This window comes from Castor canadensis, chromosome 3 (genome assembly GCF_047511655.1).
Source record: "Castor canadensis chromosome 3, mCasCan1.hap1v2, whole genome shotgun sequence".
Taxonomy (NCBI): Eukaryota; Metazoa; Chordata; class Mammalia; order Rodentia; family Castoridae; genus Castor; species Castor canadensis.
The window spans coordinates 129,741,729-129,760,156 of record NC_133388.1 but is presented as its reverse complement, the minus strand read 5'-3'; the positions used below and the strand labels follow the sequence as shown (position 1 = coordinate 129,760,156).

The 18,428-nt window shown below is 38.3% G+C and overlaps 1 protein-coding gene across 11 annotated transcripts in view; it reads left to right on the top strand.

Annotated features, from left to right (window-relative positions):
- The window catches only part of Fam110b (family with sequence similarity 110 member B), a 135,672-nt gene that overhangs the window by 71,783 nt on the left and 45,461 nt on the right, over positions 1 to 18,428 (top strand). For 9 of the 11 annotated variants that reach the window (XM_074068643.1, XM_074068650.1, XM_074068649.1 and 6 more), the window contains one exon: positions 1,181 to 1,269. The gene's annotated coding sequence lies outside the window, so the exon portion shown is untranslated. Of the gene's footprint in view, positions 1 to 1,180; positions 1,270 to 12,149; positions 12,243 to 18,428 lie in introns of all 11 variants that reach the window. The other 2 variants (XM_074068647.1, XM_074068648.1) reach the window with 1 other exon arrangement.

Sequence of the window (18,428 nt, the reverse complement as noted above, 5' to 3'; positions counted from 1 at the left end):
TGCCCTGACAGTCAAAATGTCTTCCCTAGGCAGCTGATTGGTGCTCACCCAGCTTCTCGCCTTGAGAAGGCCATCAGTTTTTTTACTCTGTAGATGGAGAGTGGGTTCTAGATTGGCATTAAGGCCTTCTGAAATTCTAACTCTCTATCAAAATTCCAGAAATGAGGTTACATTGTATGAAATGTTATTTATGTGACTGCTCACAATTCAATGTTACATTCTTCTTTTTTTTTTTATAATTTTTATTAGGAAATATTCACTATACAGGGGGGATCCATAGTGACAAGTCCAATTAGATGTATGTTGTACATTATTTACATTGCCCCCAACATCTCTCCCTGTTAGCCCCCTCCCCACCCCACTTAAAGCAATTGCAAGAGGTTATTTAGTCCTGTTTCATATAGGTATTTGAAGTCCGTCAACCATATACTGTCACCTTAATCTCCTTCCTTCACCCTCCCCCTTCCCAGTAGTACCCCCCCACATACACACTGTGCCTTCTTTACAGTCCTGATTTTCGTTATTAATGTTTATGTTGACTTTCAAAGAGGTGTCTCAATGTATGCCCTCTGTAGGTGAGCTTTACTTTGGTCGTTCAGTCCCTTCAAATTCTCTCCCTTACGCCTTTACCTCCCTCCCCTAGTTTTTCAACAGTTTTTGGTACACATCCTTATATCCTCTACCTTCATATCTTTTAGTTTGCTTTATTACTGATGCTCTCTCATGCTGTTTTCCTTTCCCTCTTTCCCCCAAGTTCCATAGAGTAGTTGCATTGTTACAAACATGTTCTACATTTGAGTTTGTATATGATCATGCTTGTTTTTGTATATATGTTTATTTTTGGATCTATCTTCCCCATATGAGGGAAGAAAACATACATCTTTTGTATTTCTGATCCTGGCTACATTCTTGTTTCCATGTAATTATTACTTATGCTTGAACATCTTTAAAAACAAAACAAGGTAAAAAGCGTTTAAGTGAGCAAAATTCTTCCTTTCTAAGTGAAATATTTAAAAGTGAATGCATTTGGGTTTAATGACATGTCTACTATCTATTTTTTAAAAAGCATATTGGCCAGTTTTAAAGGAATTATCATTTCTGTTGCTAAATGTATTTAATAGGCTGCTTATTTTTGCCAAATTAAAAAAAAATAATAATCTTCTTTTCCTGTGTTCTTTAGCTATTTCCTGCTGTAGAGAGCACTTTTAAGAAAGGAAGACTTTCCATGACCTCTGCCTACCATCCATAAAATACTCATTCCCTTCTTAGGTAAGTGTATTGTTTCACTTTGATCCATTCTGGAAGACACTGATTCTCTCTGAAAATCTGTGTCATTACTATATTAGGATAAAGAGCCTGAGGTTTCAGCTATAACACTATCTGGCAAAAGAAAAGCCCACAAAAATACAATAAGAAGAGGTCCCAACTTTAGGTCCCTACAAGGATCAAAGTACAGTGATGGACTTACTTTTTCTAAGAGTTTTCAAGATATCCATTTGCATATGTGCCAGTAGTTATAGTTTGTTAAATACTATGTAGTGTTTGTTGTTAACCTCCCGGTATTAAGTAGACTTTTTTTATGTGCATACATTTGAAGACAACTGAAAAATGAACATCCTTGTATCTGAATGGGAAGTATACTGTCTGTGGTTGGGAAATCAGGTAGAGGGGTGAGGACAGCAGTGAGGGCACCAGGAGCTTCAGGGGAGAAATCTTGTTGATGGCTACCAAGGGAGGTGCAGTTGGGAGAGCAGGACCTGAATACCACCCAAGAGACTGAGACCGACAAGGCCAGACAGTGATACAAGTCCTCCAGGCCTGTGGACCTGGTTGCATGGTGATTTTCTACATGGCCAATTACTCCTGGAATTCCTTTCTGCTTTCCACAGGCAGATGGAGAGCCCACAAATACCCTGTCCAGGTCTGTTCATATGGCCACGCCCATTGTCCCATGGAGGAACTGAGGAAGTAAATGAGACAGATGCTTCCCTTTTTATGGAGTGACCAAGAGCTCAATACCATATAATGATGAGGTTGGGAAAGCTTAGGAAAATAGCAACTAGTTGCTTTCTAGTTGACTCATACCTGCTCTGAGAGGAGGAGTGGTAAACACTAACCCTCACAAGGACAGTCTTATCCTCTGACCACATTCCAAGTGACTTCATGCTTCTATTTGATGGACAATCTTCTTCCAACCTTCTTTCTAACATCCATGTGGAATATACCATTGCTTGTATAATACATCATGCATTTCATAATTTATTTTTATTGCACTGTGCAGAATATTGTTAGTGGATGTAACCACTCTCTGAGAACCTCACACTCTAACTTAGGCTAAAAAGTAAGAATCAACCTGTACCAGGTAGAATTCTGCAATCTGTAGAAAGGGAGGGATTAAAGAAAAAGTCAGTGTTATACCCTGAAATCCATCACTCTTATTACCATTGTACTTAACCTTCTTATCACTAATACAAGAAGTTCTAATATGAAGACCTGGGGCTCCTGTTCCTAGAAGGAACTTAACATCTTTCATCTGCAGCCTCAGTAGAACTGAAGTTATAGTATTGCCCATGATCACAGATAGGTTTAATGGGAACTGCTGTCCAACAGGGCCTGCATTCTCCATTCTTCATCTTTCTAGGGAGCTTGCTACCCCTGTGTGCCCACAGCTGAGAATTTTCTGAGGACATAAGACTTCCAGTGCTAAGTCTGAGATAGTTGGTGCAAACCATGATATGTTGGTATCTCTTATGATCCCATCACTTCTCCTCCCTCACTCATGGCTGCATGTTGTTTCTGCTCACCAGGTAGCTGCTGACAGCAGTTGAATTTGTAGCTCTAGTGAACAGGAAAGAACTGGGGAGCCGAGTAGATCTGGGTGGCTGAGTAGATCTGAATACATCCTCATTTCTGCCACTTACTAACCATACAGATGGACTGGGTTTGGTTGCTTTACTTCTTTGAGCCTGTTTTCCATATGCCAAACGAGAATAACAGTAAGCCAGTAGGGATGCTATTGGGAAGCAACAAGATAGAGCAATGGGAGGTGCCCAGTTCAACATGGGCACAGGAGGAGTGGAGGGTCTCTCCTTTCTGTCTAGAGATAAATCAGTTACCTTCATAGGTGCAAGTAAGTGTTTTGAATTTTATTAGTATTTATTATTTAGCTAGAGCCTGTGTCAGGAAGATTAGAAGTCATGTGGTTCAATAATACAATATCAGATGGGCTGTAAGCACTAAATCTTAACTCGGTTTAATTCTCACATAATAGCAGGTCTATGTGTGCAAATTGCTTTGTTTTTATAACAGTTTTTCATAAATGATATGGAAACTTTATTGATAGTACTCTAAAGATGATTATAAAAAGCATAGATATTCTCTTATCCAAATCTTTCAGGTTATTTTTGCATTTAAAGTTAATTTTTTCTAGACTCTTACATTACAGATGAGCACCCTTAAAGATACACATGTACTGACATTATTAACATTTTTCACTACTCTTCATAGTACACTTCAGAGTATGTTGTTTTTAGAGTACAGACTGGGTCTTTAAGTGGCCTCTTATTGAAAGGAAGTAAAAAGGACAATGAAAGCATGGAGTAAAATGATCTTGAGTGTTCTTTTGGTCAAATTTTTTTGAGCTTAATTATCCTAGAACATGAAACTTCCTGACATGTGTATGTAAGTCATTTTGAAATTGGTATACAACTACCAATTTCAGTGCTTCATTCACATGGTTGCAATTTCAGGAAGTAAGGTTCTCTTTGGTTTTAGTTTCTTGTTATGTTAATCAAACTTGAGTAATTGTAACTGATAGAGTCAATTTCTTCTTTAAAGTATCCATTTTCAAAACTTTTTTGGGATAGACTTTTGTTCTTTTACATTGTAAGTGCTAGATGCTTGAGAAATTGCTGGGAGCAGAAATAATCCTTTGCACTTTTTTTTTATGTTAAATGATCCTGACCAAAAATACATGTTAGTTTTCCTCCAAAACACCTCTTTTTTTTTTTTTTTCCTATTCCATGTTTCCTCCATAACAAGTGGTTTGTGCCTTGCCCCATGACTCATCTTCCTTTCATGCCAGCCACTCTGGCTTTTGCCTCTTCCCAGATCAGCTCCTTGCCAAGAGGATGACTCAGAGCTCAGGTTCCCCAGCTTGGTCAGGTAGAGCTCCTCCTGGGCTATCTCAGCTGACCTTGAGCAAGGTCTCCCTGGAAACCAGGGAAAGTCGGCCATGGTAATGAGACCTGCTGGGCAGTCTGATCAGTCAGGTCTGCTTGCTACGTTTTTATCAAGAAGAGGGAGAGGAAAGGGAATTTTCTGGGGAAAGCAGCTAGAATTATAGATGTCTTACTCTCTTCAATCATCTGGATTGTATAGGCTTCTGTAAAGATAGAGGGACAGTCCCTGCTCTAAAAGAAAATACTTCAATACTCAGACAAAAAGTATAACTTCAAGTTTGAGGATTTAACACATGAAAAAGTTCGAGAGTTTGAGGGTTCAACATACATTTATTACAAAGTTCAAGAACTATTGATTAAAATTGCTAAAGTACAAGCTAAGTGATCTGGCATATGTAAAAAATTTAATTGAAAGAAAGACAAATCCTGTATTACTGTGTGTGTATGTATAGTTGTTCTTAATGGCTGTAAGGATATGAGGCAGGTCATGGTCAGGTATAGCCACTGGTTTCCTTACACAGATTGCTGGACAAGAAGGGTAGGACTCATCTGAGCCCATGGACTGTGAAAGGCAAGCTCCGTGAGCACTGATCTAGAGGTGGCACATGCCTCGTCTATAGTTTGCACTTGCCCTGCAGAGAAAGTATTAGAATTTTCTTTGTGTAGATGAGGAATATAGGACTATGTTAGTTAGCCTTCTGACACTACAACAAGATAACCTGAGATAACTGACAGGTTTATTTTGGCTCACAGTTTTATAGATTCTAGTCCACATTCTGGCACATTCATTGCTTTTAGGCTGAGGTGGGGTGTCAAATGGATAAAGGGGAGTGTGTGGCACACCAAAGTGCTCACCTTATGCCTAAGCAGCAAAACAGGAAGAGGAAGGGGCTGAGTTTTCACGGTCCTCTATAAGGGCACAATCCCAGTGACCTAACTTCCTCCCATAGACCCCACCTTCTAAAGATTGTTTTACTGCACAGTAGTGCCACTTTAGGGGGCAAGCCTTTGACACATTGGAGGACATTCAACACCAAAACTATGTCAGGGATCAAAGAGATTAAACCTCAGGCCAAAGGTCAACGAGGTGATTAAACACAAGTCTATTCAAGGCTGTTCTTTCAACCACCCATCAGACCTTGCACACCAGTTGATTTATTTACAGTGAGGGAGCCATAAATGCAACAGAAAAGTTGTGGGAAGTTAGGCAACTGAGAAGGTACAATAGGAAGGTTACAAAGAAGCATGGATGTCTAATTGAATGTTAGAATGATTTTGTAGGAACTATGAAGAAGAGACCAAAAGTCAAGGAATGAGAGGAGACTATGATAGCACACAGGTTAAAGAGAGGAGGAGGAATATGGTGATTGCAGCTGTCCAAGAGAAAAACGAGAATTTAAGGACCTTCCTAACCCACAGCTTTGTGGATTGATTGAGAAACCGTCCACTGTGTTCTGAGTTCAGAGAGATGCAGTCGTCATGGAACTGAGTAATGGAGTATTCTTTCCACACTGGGCTCTCTCCTCCATAGCACAATATGAAAGTATATTAATATTCAATCCTATTATTTAAAAAAAAACCCAAGTTTAAAGTTGTAACCAAAAGCCTGAAAATACTCCTAATCTGCATTTCTTTATCTTGGGAAAATTCCTCCTCTTAGGAGGAGGAGGAGACACCACTGTCTGTATGCCTGGTCTTTGGCTATCGCTTATTTGCTTACCCTCTGAACTTCACATAGCACTGGTCCATCATTGTCTGAAATACCTTTACCTGAGTCCTACAGCTCTCTACAGAGCACATTTGAAGTCAAGTCCCACATCATCTTTGGTTAAGGACAGGCAGTTTTCTGTGTGTCAATTAGTGGGAGAACCTTCCTTTGAGGGAAGCTCCACTGAGTGATCGTTCACATTCCTCTGAGCTGCCCTGCACTGTGGCTCAGCCACGTTTCCTCTCCAGACAACTTCATTACTGACCTAGCCCTCTGCTAGTTATCTGCTGCTAGTCTCTGCTCTCAAACTAGTCCCTTTAGTAAAGGAGAAAATTTTCATTGTGTTATATCCCTGCTTCAAAGTCTTGTTGCACACAGGTACCTACTGAGAAATTTAAATTCCTCTTATCTGAGTTCTTTATACTTATCTAAAGTCAGTACCCATTACTCTTTTCTGGTTCTATATACACACTTGGCTTATAAGAGCATGTGGACTACTTCTTGCCTATAATTCCTTATTAGTTCCTTTCTCCTAAAGCCCTAGAGGTTCCTTTGAGGTATATTTCAAAAGTTACTCTTCCCATTAAAAAAAGGAACAAGGTTTTTTGAGCCAAATCCAATCATTTTTTACCATTCATTTATTCAGTAAGTTTTTAATTCATACAACAGATTTCTTTACAACTTAACATATACCACATTATCAGTCAGGTTTCCATCAATAGACAAAATACCTGAGATAAACTACTTATGGAGAAAGGAGAAGTTTATGTAGCTCTCAGTTGGAGGACCAACTGAGCACCTGCATGGCTCAGTTCTGATGAGGACAGTGAGTGGTAGCACATCATGGCAGCAGTGTGGGCAGGAAGAGACAATCAATCTCAAGTCAGAGCAGAAAGAGAAAGGACAGGCAGGATCCCATAGTCAACTCCCAGGTCATGCTCCTACCTAAAGATCCTCAGTATTCCCCAATAGCACCATTCTGAGGACCAAACCCTTTACATAGGACCTTTGGGAGACCATCAAAACCATAGGACCATGTACATTTATAAGTAAGTCCTGAAATTATTATTGGCTTTCTTTAAGCATTTATGTGCTGCCCCTCAAATTATATGGTAAATTTTCCCTTTAAACAAAGAACCTAGGCTCTGAAAAGTCAGAGAAGATCACCAAAAAGCAGGGGCTTCCCACATAGTCCCTATAGTGCCCTGCAGTAACAGAGCTGAGGTTGAAAGCCTGAAAACTTTACATAACTGTGCAGCATCAGTGCTGCCCTGTGAACTGATCAGCTTCCTGAAGAGGAATGAAGTGATTTTCTAATTCAGCAAGCCCTTCTCAAAACTAAAAATTTAATCCAACAGCACAGAATGAGAAACTAATGTCAGTTCTTAAATGGCCATAGTAGAATGATGCCTTAATGGACATGTAGGAAACACAATTAGGAAAATAACAACACATCCTCTGGAAGCAACACAGACCCCAACCCCCAACCCCAGACAACAGTACACACTGCAAGTGGAAACTCAGCCTCGCTTCTCAGTGTAGCCCCACTGCAGATTTCCTCTCTCACGTGTAAATCTGTGTTTATGCAGAAGTTACCTCTCTGTGCTCAAATGCCTCAAGTGATGACTGTGAGCACCTAGTCCTTACTACTATACACCTATATGTATTTAATAACTTGTGTTGTATGCCTTAAATATACATAATAAATTTAATTTAAAATAAACTAAAAAAGCACTGGACTTGGGCTTAAACTTCCAAATAGTCATAGTAAGGAGTGATCAAGGCATAATTGCCTTTATATTAAAAAGATCTCTGAAGTGATAGGGATGTAGCTCAGTGGTACAGAATTTTTCTAGAATGTTGAAGGCTCTGGATTTGATCCCCAGCATCAAATAAAAGGGGAAAAAGAATTGCCTGAGTCTAGTTTCCTCTGCTGCATTTAAAATATGGTTTTGTTTACAGAATTCAGTTCACATACAATTATGGTTTTTAAGTCCAATGAATTGTTCAAAGATTTGATTATTTGTGATTGTGCCACATTCAATATTTGCCTCATCGTGCCATTTAGATGAGATATTGTCTCAAAAGGCCACATGCCAGGGCCCATGACGAATGCAAGAATCAAGAGTCTTGGACCCCCCGTCTGTGTCTCACCTGGGCTTCTAGTTGTGTGGCAATCCATTCCTTACTCTGTTGAAAAGTGTGTCTCCAGGCCATGTGTGGTGGCTTAAGCCTATAGACCTAGCTACTAGGGAGGCAGAGACTGGGAGGATCTCTGTTCAAGGCCAGCCCAGGCAAAAAAGTTCGTGATACCTCATCCCAATCAATGGGTAGGTGTGGTGGCTTGTGTCTCTATTCCCAGGTATGCTGGGAAGCACAAATAAGAGGATTGTGGTTCATGCTGGCCCACGTATAAAACAAGACCCTATCTTAAAAATAACCAATACAAAAAGGGTAGAGCACCTGCCTAGCAAGTGCTAGTTCAAACCCAGTATCGCAAAAACAAAACTGTCTCTCCAGTGCCAAGTGCACCTGGGGATTAAATGGAGATTTAGAACCTGGTAGCAGACAGCAAAAATAGGAGGAAAAGGCAGGGCTTCATTTTCTTTTACTTACCTAGTTTTATTTGTAATTCAACAAAATTCATTCCGTATTTTTAAGGGAAAAAAAAGATTCTTGTATTTCAGGGAGCAGACATAACCTCCACTTGATCAATGGGAGAATCTTGGAAGGTACTTAAGACTTTGACCGTCAGCTTATGAACTCAGACCTGGAAAAGCCTCACATTAGTTTTTAGAGTGTAAGGAATGCTGCTGGAATACACTGAGCACATTTATGTTATAAATTGTTTTGAGGTCGTGTTCATGTCTCCTCCTCCAGATGTCTGTTTTCTCTACTTTGAACCTTAAACAGGCCTCATCCGTGTTATGTAATGTGCAGCATTCTGCTTTTATGCAGTGGTTTGTTCTCTGCCGCAGTCCTAGGGCACTGGCTGTGTGCAGAGAGAGTATCGCCTACCCCACAGTGTTCATCCTCTTTGTGCACTGGTCATTTTCACAACAGAATCTTCAGCCCTTCTAAGGCAGTCTATAAGGGTGATAGGCTGAGGTACATTGCCTCCTTCAGAGTCTTTTAAAGCATCTCTCTCTTACTTTAGCTGCCTCTGATTACTAAGAATTTGATTAAGAGGTGGTAATATGATAAAAATTATATGAATATGTCACTTTAAATCTTCCATTAAAAAACAAATTAAGAGATTACTTGAAGACATTTTATGCCAAATCTGCATTTTAGGATTTCTCATTGTACCTTCATAATGATACTTGACATTATACATGTTTATAGTGTATCTTATTAATCTTGAATACAACAACTGTGTTTCAGAGCATTTTATGATTATTAGACATTTGCAGCTAGTTGGTATCTTATTTTTAAGGCTATTGAAACCTGGCTTTGAAGTGCTTTCTGAAGTGTTCTTATTATCTCAAACTAGTAAGTCACCTCCTTATTGGCACTTGGCCTCATACATAAGTAGGGCCACTGTGTACTTCTTGGGATATTCCGTGAGACCTATGTTTGTTTAAAACTTGTACAGTATTGCTGGGGTATATAAAATACTTTGAAAACTGCCACCTTTGGTTTTCTGTCCCTTCACTAGTCAATGATGGATGCTGATTCCCTAAAAGGACATTTCAGTACTGATATATTGCCCAGTAATGAGGGTGGAATATTGACCAACTAACAGCTCCACAGAAGGATTTTCAGGATATTGCACAAGTAGACAAATGTGGTATTAGTGTTTTGCTTCGTGTTCATCAGGCACTTCTCAGGGGCTGGTCATGGTGTAGACATTTCCCTTAATCTTGCAATAGGTAGTTGTTGGAACTTAGCAGGTAATCACAAGGCAGGAGTCAAGATTTATGCTTACCTTGTCTGATTGCAGATCTTTCCCTCTTAGCCAAGTTGCCAAAGAGCTGGAGCTTTAGGAGGCAAACGTGTTCTTTAGGCAGATTAGATTTTTCTGAATGTTAACTTGAACAACAACAAAAAAAAAAACTTGCTACAAATTCCAACTGCCATAGTCTGGATCTTAAAAGTCTTTCAAGAGCACATGTGTTGAAGGCTTAATCCCCAGACAGTGGTGCTATTGGAGGTGGTAGAGCCTTAAGGAGGTAGAATCTAGTGGAAATAAGTTAGATCACTTGGGGCCTGTCCTTGAAGGGACATTGGGATCCCAGCCCTTTCCTCTTTTTCTTTGCTTCCTACCTGCCATGAAGTGAACAGGACTTCTCTTCCACACACTCCACAGGCCCAAAGCAATGTGGCCAAGTAACTATGGACTGGACTGAAACTTAATAAAGAATTCCACTTTCAAGGATATTATTTTAGGTGTTTTGTCAGCGACAGAAAGCTGACTAACACACACATCAAGAATTCTTCAGGGGCTGGGATGTAGCTCGGTAGTACAGCGCTTGCCTAGCATGCGTGAGGCCCTGGGTTCGATCCCAGCACCAAAAAAGAAAAGACAAAAAAAAAAAATAAAAGAATTCTTCAGGTGTGTTTATCATATAGTGGCTCCCAAAAGTCCAGTGCTCTTCATCCCTTTTGCCTTCATTGGGGTCCGTGGATGGGTCATCTAGCTCTCTGGGACATGCAGGTTTCACTTGTTGGTGTCTTTGGAGGATACTGATAGAGCAGCGCTGTAGCAATGTGCTTTTTCCATAGGGTTACACATTTTACTAAGCACTTTCACTTCAGCAGCCTTGAGGGATGGGCATACTGTCATTTCAGCTTTATAGATGAGGCAGCAAAAACCTGAGAGAAAAGTGACTTCTCAAAGACATGTGGTTCATAACTGAAAAAACAAAGTTACAAGGCTGTCTGCCTGTCATTACATCACAGCTCAAAACCTGTGTATCTCTTTAGGACCAGAGCCTCACTGGCTCATCGATAGAGTGAATGAATTAAACCCCACCAATGATTGTCAGGCTCTGATGCCTAGAATATAATAGGTTTTGAGACTGATAGGGATTCAAATTTTGGGTTTCCCATCAGCCAAAACCGCTCTACATCTGTTTTACATATGATGTTCCATATCATCTTTACTCTAGTAAAACTTTGCTCAGCTAAAAAATATTTTGAAGATCACTGAACGTCAAGTCAAGAGCTTTCTAAGCTCTAGCTTTAAAACTAGAGCTAGCCAATTTAAAACTCAATGAAATTAATATAAACATGAGTAAATTGTTAATATAAAGATATGATTTGACTTACAAAATTAATTTGCAGCTTTCCAAAAATATAGCTGTAGGATGAATCCAAGAGAGTAAAACTCCCTAATACCTAATACTTAGCTCCAAATACCTACTTTAAGCCCTTGATTAGATTATAGGAAGGGGCCAACAAATGTTGATAAAATGAAATTAAATAAATGTCATAATACATATTTTAATCAAAGCACAGAATAAAAAATTACAGCTATTCCAGTATTGCTAGAATTATAAATATTTCACACTTAATTTTAAATAATGGTCTCAATTTTAGTTTTTCCATTAAATCTCATTTTGCAATGTATATTCAGTGAGTCTATATAAAACAGATTCTTTTCGTCCCCAGTCACTCCCTAGTTCTCTACATTACCCTACTAACTTGATAAATTCCCAGTTCCAGATGATATTTAGAGTCATATATCTAGTTTAGAACTGTAGCAATAAAGTGACATTTTAGGCAGGATTCTCTCTATCTCTCATAGTTAAATTCTGAATTCTTTTTATAATATATTGTCTATTCTTTTCAGTTTTGGAAGAGATTTGAGTAGAGGGATTGTTTATGTTTCTTTTCATTCTATGCTATGAATATGAACACTTCATTTAATAAACCAAATTATATTTCTCTCATTCCCTAAACTTTAAAAAGGTTTATGAATCTTGAGTAATAGTGCATACTAGAATCTGTGTGAAAGTTACAAGGAATCTGAAAATCACCTCAGAATAATAGAATGAGAGGAGCAGGATGGAGTTGAGTGATAATTTGTCCAAAAACCCATTAAGGACAGACATTTTTCTTCTAAATGTGAAACATGGCTTTTTGATCAAATGTGGCTTACAAAGTGAATCCCATGCACATCACCTTGCTGCCTTGTAAACTTGATTCCTTGTAAATCTGTGGTGTTTTCACTTGTTACAACAGTTTTATAGTCACATGTACGTAAATACTGCCTTTGACAGGATGAGAGACTCATCCCATGAATATTCTTTCAGCAGAGGAGAAAACTCTGCAGTAAAGCTTTGAAGTTTTAGGATGACAATCAAATGCTCCAACAAAGGACAGGGAAGCTAAAATAAAAACCTTCACAGGTAAGTGGTTTTATTTCACATCAACCATGGGGTCTTAATACTGCCGATCACATGTGCCTTTTTATATCATCCACCTGAATTGGTGAATATTAGTGTCTAAGGATCATAAACTGTTTTGACACTTGAAGGTCATCCGTGGCTAAGCTATGATTTCTATGATTCTGAGAAAATTGGAGCTTTCTATCAACCTTATTTGTTTCAGGGATCTGTATGTAGATGTTGAATATTTATATCTGACAGCTGCTTTCCTCAGTTGTAGCATTTAAAACATGGTGTCTTCCATTCACACTACTTTGGTTTTGTGGTTTAATTTGCTTATGAAGTCCTTTTGCTTTCCAAAAGGAAATCTGAGTGTAAAGGTGTTGCATTCTACTACCCAAACTAATTTCCCTGGCCACTCATTCTTACCAGCAGCCTTGCTTTTTTACTTTGGGATTATTCAATTTGGTGTGACAAATAGATTAAGACCAATATAAGAATCAAAATCATTATGACAGTTTGAAAAGACACTCATTGTAGGAAAATTCTATGCACTCTAACTTTGTGATGATATACAGAGATTTTGGAAAATAGGTATAATACAGAGGTGTTCATGATGCTTCACTTCTGAGTTATTTATCATTGTAAAAATTCACATAACTCTTATTTATTTTTAGATGACAAGATTGTCTTAGAAGGAAACATTTCAAGGGTTGGTGGTGGAAAGGAGACAGACATAGTTTTGTTTTGTTTTTTTTCCATTATGGCATTGCTTAGAAAATTATACCCTTTTTACTTGTGTAATATGATTTCCACCTTTCTCATACATTTGCAAGATTCATTAGCAGGCCAGTTAGCTAGTTTTATTTTTAATTAATCCAAAGGTATCTGTACACTCTTCTGAAAGTTCCTTTGAGCACCTCAGTGATTTCATGTCATTATTTTAAAAAGTGACTTGAGTTTTCCCCCACAAGGCCTAACAGAGGACTTCGTCTAATTTTTAATATTAACAGTAGTCATAATATCAACAATAATAATTATGGCGGTTAACATTACTGTTTGGTCCCTATGCACTTGGCGGTCTTCTCAGCATTATCTAGATGCTCGCACTTAATCCTCACAGCATCCTCTCTGGAGAGATGAGGAAACCGAAGATCAGTCCCGCTGTGGTGAGGCTGCTTTCTGCCAGGAGACAGGAAATATTACAAGTGTGATGCTCCCTTCCTCCCTAAACAGGGCCCTGCTGCTAATCATGCTGTTTATTTAACCAAATAGTCTTTCCAGTGGGCTAAATGTCAGTGGTACTCCAAAAGGCGAACACCATGAGACAAGGGCATGGAACTATATTTGAAGCACAGCAGAATGAAATTATTTCCTTTTTAGAAAAACATGCCTCATAAAAACTCCCTCATTCCTGAATGTGCACATCCTCCAGGTTATTTAGAACCTTCTGCATTCATTTCCAGTTGGGGGTAGCCTCTTCCTCACATAAATGTGGGCTCCTCATCATCCCCCTGCACATTTTTCACAGCTCACTCATCTCTCAGGTGCTCAAGAAGCCCCTGTGGACTATGACTGCTCATTGCAACACGTCTACATATGGGGGCTAAAAAGTCCACTCTTTGGTTCAGTCCCTCCTTGCTCTGAAGATTCAGCATTAGAATTTTGTGATCAGGTTAACTGTAGCCCACAGCTTGACTTAAAGTGAAATCCGTGTATCACTTCAGCACCATTCTGCGTTTATCAGAAAACATTCTGCATTTCCCCATGGTCACTGGCAGATTAAAGAACATGGAAAAATTTAAGCCTAGAAGACTTTTAAACATGTATGCCATGTACCTCATTCAGTATTCTTACAAAATTAAAACCCTACTGAAAATCCAAAATGCAGATCTATGTCCTCCCCCTGTGTGGTTGGTCTCTGGGTTATAGGAAATGTGTGACATGACCTCTCCATTGCAAAACAGCCTGTTACCACGGAAACAACTTTACTAGTTTCTAAACCCTTCTGGCTAGTTCTAGGAATATTAGCTCTATACTAGTTTTAAAGAAATAAAAATAAGTCTTATACTTAATATCTAGCTTTTCAGTAGTCATAATCATTTGAAAAGCATTCATGTAAATTACAAATAGACTCATCTGAATAATATTATGTTTAATATTGTTAATAATAATACTTAGGAAGGCAGAAGCACCATTTCTAAGAGGTTCACATTCTGTTGCTGATTGAGACTGACTTTTTCATGTCAAAGTTTGGGGCATAGTGTTAGATTCATTTGGAGGAATGTAATTTTATTTAATCATACTTTTCTGTTTATGTATTAATTTTTCTTTAAATACCAGCATCCTTATGGCAATAGGCTATATTTGTCCTGCCTCTTAGACATGCAGGGACAGGATACATAACTGTTCATTTTCCCCCATTGATAGTAGATTTTGCATGCAGTATTTCTATTCCAGCTAATTTCTTAGTTGAAAACTGCAAATAGCATCTCAAGGGATTACAGAAATACTCATATTACATAGTAATAAATTGTGGTATACATTAAACATTCAAATGTAAATTTAGAAAATTATACTTAATACAGACTTAAAAATTAACTACTGAACTAATTGCAGCATTTAAATGTATCTTTGAAACTGAGGAAAGTAAGTTTGTTTATTCAGTCTTTCGGTTTTTCGCTTAATCCGTAATCCAGTTCTGATCTTCTCTCCTGTCCCTTCTGGGCAGATTGAGTGCTCTCATATGCCACATCAGTTTAAAGACATTTATTGTAATTTAATATGAATGTTGTTGAGATTAATTTCTTGATGGTACTCTACAATGCTGTAACTTACTATTGTGTATTGACATAACCAACCAGTGATGACAGCCATGATTGTGAATAGCAGCACATAGCCATTCCTTGTACCTCTTGCTGCCAGCGACAGTCTGTGTCTGTAGCCATGAGGCAGTAGTAACTATCTTAGTAGGAGTCCCAGGACACAGTCTTCATCTACCCCCAAGGAGAGACAGTAAATCAGTAATTGAAGCTGTAATATTAATCAACTTGTATTTCTGCTAGTTTAAAGGTACTGGGGCCCTTCATCTAAACTTGAAAAGAAAGGAAATGTTCAGCATGACCACTGCTTTCATTTATTTTCCAAACTACATAATCTTTCCTTTCATTAAATAGCACTTAACTTCTTCACCCAGGGCCTCACTCTTACTGGGCTGGCATTCTACCACTTGAGCCATTCTACCAGCCCTTTTGTACTGGTTATATTTGAGATACTATTGCTTTATGTCAGGGTTGTTGGCGTGACTGTTATCCTCATATTTGTGCTTCCCATGTAGCTGGGATGCCAAGTGTACACCGCTGTGCCCAACCATTTGATGAGATGGGGAGCCACCCATCCAGCAACATTTTTATTCACAGATAGAAAAACTGTGCATGAGTATGTATATGTATGTGTGTGTGTATATATATATATATATATATTCAATTATATTATCATACTTTTCATATATACAATCTATTTCTTATGTATTTCATACAGTTTCTTAATATGTGGTTTCTGTTATATAACATATGCTATTACATGTGGGGTGGGCTTCATAAAATCTGTGTTTTAAGAACTTCATTTTCATTTAAATGTTTGTAACAATAAGAGTTGTTTTGTACTATAAGTCAGTGATTTAAAAGTAGATCTTGTGTTTGGATCAAAATACAAATTAAGCACAATTAGTGAGGATAACTTTAATAAATGAAGTCTTGAGCATTTATTCCTTGGCCGCCTCACTAAACAGTCTTATTGTTCTTGCCCTTGGAGGGTCCATTTATTTCTAATCATACTATCTTAACCTCATTCTAAGAAGAAATGAATTGTTTCTAAATTTGTGCCTGCAGTTGTTATTCCAAAATGGTGGTGAATTCTCTAAATGTCTTCTTAACCTTTATATCAAATGGTAATTTCATTTTAATACAAAAATAGCCTTTTGTTTTCCCTTTTAAACATCATGGCCAATACTATGTATGTAATTTAAATAAATCAAAGTATTTATTAATTACAACTATGTTGATTCTAATCTAAATAAACTGATTTTCTCCAGAATCTAATATTTTCCATGTTTCAAGGATTAGTATCTTTTTAGTAGTCTATGTGTTATGATTTAATTATAGTAGATTGATGTTACCTGCCAGTAAGACAGCCATGACTCTAAATGGCACACACCTTCCTGTGGCTCACCATTGTTTGCATGTCTTGATACCTGTTTCCTTGAAGCCACAGTTTGGTACCTGTAGCCTTGTGGCAGTAATAACTATCATAGTTGGAGTCCCCAAGCACAGACTTCATTCACTCCCGGGGGAGACATTGAATCAGTAATTGGAGTTGTAGCATTGGCCAACTTGAATTTCTGCTATCTCGAAGATCCTCAGACCCTACATGGAAAACTTGAAGTCTTTACTATGAATGTTACTTTCATAGTGACACGTTACTTTTCATTCAACAATTCTAACTTCTTCACCAACACTTTTTAGCAATGTGTTTATATGAAAGCAGAATGAAGATGTTAAGAAATCCAGACTGCAAACAAATTTGCCATTTCTTTAGTGTAATTCAGGGCTAGTCACCCTGCCTCAGTTGTAGAAGGAGCAGCCCTGATGACAGAACCTGGGAAAGATGACCCACAATTCTGTTTGAGAGCAAAAGCTTTGGACATTATTAATCCACAGTATACTAGCTTCTTATTATGGAATTTGATTTTAATGCTAGAGTATTTACCTGTTGTTTATATAATTTGAGTTTCAATACAATTACATGTTCCTCAAGTCTGATTTTTACTTCAGATTATATATATCCACATGAATTTAGGCTTATATTTTTAAATGTGGCAAACTACTCTGGACCCAATAGCATGATTCCTAACTATGCAAAGGAGTTTATTTGGGCCACTATTACTATCAAGCTAATTGAATTTGTCAAACAAATAAGTTGATTTCCACCAAGGTCATCCTGCAACAGGTGAGCTGAGTTGTGGTGACTTCCTCTCTGCCTCTGCAGTCAACATCCTTTCTCTCTTCCTCCTGCCACCACCCCACACCCAGCCTCTGCTGTGACTGTTCTCATTTTGTGCCCATTTTCATTGGGAGTACCTCCACATCCCTGAGCTCCCACCTCTCTGTCCTTCACCAGGCCTGCACATCTCTACCTGCACAGCCTACCTTCTAGCACATAAGACCCCTCATATAGTAGGGTGGATTCTGAACAGTCACTCAGACTAGAACCTTCAAAAACATGAGAGATGCTCAAAAAGTATAATATCATCAGATTTGTAGTTTGGAAAAGTCCATTTCATCTATGCAATATTATATAGTGCAATACTTACGGTAAAAAAGACTTACTAAATTAAACAACTTTGTAAAGCCAAAATTCTGATTTTGCTTAAAGGAACATTCAGTTCTTGAAATTAGTTGAACTTTGTCAGGATGTACAGAGAGTTTCTTACAGTTGGTTCAAAGTATGTGATATAGAGAGAATGCCGTGTATTTCTATAGACAAACATGCTAATCAACCTTGGTAGTAAATTCTAAGATAATAAAGTTTAACCCCCCTCCAGGAGAAGTAAAAGTACAAAAGTGACTCTTAGTTTTACATTTCCAACACATCCTGTTTCCAAACCTGGCATTCCATAGAATGTATGTGATGGTGAATAAGGATTCAAGTGAATGTCCTGTCCTTTGAAATCTGGTTCTGGCATCACCATTTTAGATAGCCCCTTCTTTCCCTGTCTCCCTCAGCCATGCACTGTTTCTTTAGTGCCTTTGCTTGAAGTTCTGCAATGCTCTCTACCTGGGCCTAACACATTGTTCATTATTAATTGTCTGCTTGCCTTACCTAGCTAGAGCACTGTCCAATGGAAGTTGGAGCAGTCTCATTCTTTGATTCACTTATCCTGCCTTGAGCTGGGCTTCCTCAGTATGTATTTGCTAAATGAATGAATGAAACAGTGAACAGGAGATTTTTTTTTCTTACTGAGGCTAGAACCCAGAGCCTTATAGGTGCTTTGCAAGCATATTACCACTGATTACAACCCCAGCTGAGAAGGTGACATTTAACTCTGTCCAGCATTTTAAACTTGGCTTCTCTGCATAGTCATGTTTCATGTTTTGATTTTTCTGCAGCACCAGGTCTTTCAAGGTTTACTTCTCAACCTAAGAAGAA